General features: G+C 47.0%; 1 pseudogene; it reads left to right on the plus strand.

Moving 5' to 3' along the window:
* Positions 1-1,009: 1,009 nt before the first annotated feature.
* On the plus strand, positions 1,010-2,900 carry LOC103122216 (large ribosomal subunit protein eL14-like; annotated as a pseudogene).
* Positions 2,901-3,335: the final 435 nt, after the last annotated feature.

Genomic DNA, 3,335 nt, shown 5'->3' on the forward strand with positions numbered 1-3,335 from the left:
GCCGGGAGGGGGCAGGCAGTTCATCAGTGGAGGGGGGGCCCGCTTCACGGGGGGGGGGGGGGCAGCGGCGGATCTAGCATATTCTCCTAATGAACTAAATCAAATCAGAATTTCATCCCCAGAAACTGTTCCTATCAAGGTCATCATAGACCAGTAAGCTGGGAAGGACAGGCTGATGGCAATCTTTCAGCGGTTTCCACTGCAGCAGATGCATATGGCATAGCTGTCCACTCCACGCCCTCATTTTAAGAGGTGTCTCACCCAGCCTCTGAAAGACCTCTTTCTCTGGGCTCCCTTCCCACCTCACTACCCAGTCTTTCTGGATCTCCTCTTCTGGTTCCTCCCATTCTTCCCTCCAGCTGAACCTTCAAGAAGTCCAAGGCTCAGGCTCAGGTGGCACACCTGGTTGAGTGCACATGTTACAATGTGCAAAGAGCTGGGTTCAAGCCCCCAGTCCCCACCTGCAGGGGGGAAGCTTTGTGAGTGGCAAATCAGTGCTACAGGTGTCTCTCTGTCTCTTTCCCCCTTTATCACTCCCTTCCCTCTCTATTTCTGGCTGTCTATTAAATAAATAAAGATAATAATAATAAAAAAATCCAAGGCTCAATCTTTGGTCCTATTCTCTATCAACACACACTCATTAAGTTATATGATGATCAAAGCCACCCATCGGTGATGGTTTTGTGTCTCTAACAACTATATCCTGATGCATCTCTCACCCAGAACCCTGACTGACTTATCTAAAGCTGTCCACCCAATGCTTCACTCGGTCTCTAACCTCAAACTCACAATGCCCACACTGTATTTTTGATTTGTGTCCTTATACTTCCTCCTCTAGTGTTCTTCCCCACCTCAGAGAATGGTAGTTCCATTCCGCTGTTGGTTCAGGCCAAAAGCCCTGTATACATTTTTTGACATTTCTCTTTTATAATCCGTATTCACTCCATCACCAAATCCTTTTAGCTGTCCTTTAGTTTGTATCTTAATTCTCATCACTTTTTCTATACCCATGGACATCCTCCTGATCAAGTTACTGTTTTTGTTTGTTTGTTTTACCTGGATTACTACCATGGGGCTCCAAACCTTTCATTCTGTTTCTACCTTTATCTTTCCCTGTCTCCTCACCATCCCAATTTATTCTCAAGACAGGGCTACTTTCAAAGTATAAATCTGTTCAAGTAAGGTTCCCCCCACCCCTCAACTTCCAGATGGTTTTCATTTTCACTCAAAGAAAAACCCCAAATCACTATTGAGACTGCCAAACACTATTTAATTTGGTCCCTCCTTCAATTCTGTCTTACTTGCTAAGCTCTCACCCTGGGGTTTACCCTGGTGCAGTACAGGTGCTCCTCAAACTTATCAAGTGTGCATTGCCTCTAGGCTTTTGGATTGTTTTTATCCCTAATGGGAATGTTCTGCCCATAATCATCTTTCTGACTCACAGGGAAAAAAGATAGGTAGGCTGACTAACTTCTCCCAAGTAATCTAAGAACTGTCCTGATTTGGGTCACCTAACAAGGCTAGGTTATGTGTAGGGATTGGCAAACATTTCGTATGGAGATCAGAAAAAGTCTTGTGATGAACACAGGTAAGGAAAACCCAGTGGTCCTTCTCACCAAGGGCCGCCAAGATGCTGTTCTGATGCTTCATGGAGGTCGGCATGAATGCATTTGGGATGCATTGGATCGACCTTCCCGTGGTGCATCCCATGAGTACCCATTCATTGGGGAAACTAACGATCCTTCCTAGCCGACTGAATCCACATGGATCCCAGTCACTTTCAAAGCCAGCAACAAGCAGCTCCTGACAGCTTTCAAGCTGTTGGTCCTGCTCTTTGAGTCCTCCAACTTAATATTGAGGGGCTGTCCTTCGCCAAACGCGTTATCTTTGCCCACCCTGTTCAACGCTTGACGTCTCGTCATCCAATCTGGTCTCCTACGCCTACACTGAACTTCTCTGTTCCAGACTCTTGGAAACAGAGTTGGCAGTCAGCTGAGGTAAAGAACAAACACCTCACCACAGACCCCTGCAAGCGTCAACCCGGCGGCTTTGACCTAGCACGTTATGATTGGGCCCTCCTCAATCGCTATCGAACAGGCCATGGCCGGTGCGCCGCTAAGTTCCATCACTGGGGAGCCAGAGATGACCCGAACTGCCCCTGCGGCTCCAGACAGACTATGACCCACATAGTCAACGACTGCCACCTCTCCAGATTCAAAGGAGGTCTCGAAACTTTACATCAGGCTCAACCTGACGCTGTTGACTGGCTACGGAAGAAGGGCAAACGCTAGAAGAAGAAGAATGGAGGTCGGCCACATGACCTAGGTCTCTGTCGGGCTGCACGCTGGCAAGCTGGTGGCCATCGTGGATGTGATCAACCAGAACAAGGCCTTGGTTGATGGACCTTGTACTACAGTATGGAGACAGGCCATGCCTTTCAAGTGCACAGCTCACTGACTTCGTCATCAAGTTCCCACACAGTGCCCATCAGAAGTATGTCTGAAAAGCTTGGGAGAAAGCAGATATCAACAAAAAGTGGGCTGCCACAAGATGGGCCGAGAAAGATTGATGCCAGGGAAAGGAAAGCCAAGATGATGGGTTTTGATCGCTATAAGGTCATGAAGGCCAAGGAAATGAGGAACTGAATAACCAAGTTTGAAGTTAGGAAGCTTCAGAAGACTACTCTCCTGAAGACTTCTCCCAACAAAGCAGCCGCTGCTGAGGTTGCTGAGGGTGCGTCTGCCACAAAGGTTCCAGCTAAAAAGGCAACTGCTACAGGCAAGAAGGCTCCTGCCCAGAAAGTCGCGGGCCAGAAGGCTGCACCTCCAAAAGCTCAGAAGGGTCAGAAAGCACAAGCCCAGAAAGCACCTGCTGCAAAGGCAGCTGGCAAGAAAGCTTAAGATCAGACGTGCTTATTAGAGTAATAAAGTTTTCTTTTTGAAAAAAAAAAAGAAAGAAAAGAAAACCCGGTGGTTATCCATTACTATTATTATTTACTAGAGCATTGCTCAGCTTTGGTTTAAGATGGTGCTGGGGATTGAACCTGGGACTTTGGAGCCTCAGATATAAAAGTCTTTCATAACCACTATGCTGTCTTCTTGACTGAAAATATATTTTGAAATACTGTTTTATTTTTAAATTTTTAAAGATCTTTATTTATTGGATATACACAGCCAGAAATTGAGAGGGAGGGGAGAGACAGGGAGAGAGAAAGAGAGACACCTGCAGTCCTGCTTCACCACTCGCAAAGCTTTCCTCCTGCAGGTGAGGACTAAAGGCTTGAACCCAGGTCCTTGAGCACATGTGTGCTCAACCAGGTGCACCACCACATAGCC

Source organism: Erinaceus europaeus, chromosome 8 (assembly GCF_950295315.1).
Source record: "Erinaceus europaeus chromosome 8, mEriEur2.1, whole genome shotgun sequence".
In the NCBI taxonomy this organism is placed as follows: domain Eukaryota; kingdom Metazoa; phylum Chordata; class Mammalia; order Eulipotyphla; family Erinaceidae; genus Erinaceus; species Erinaceus europaeus.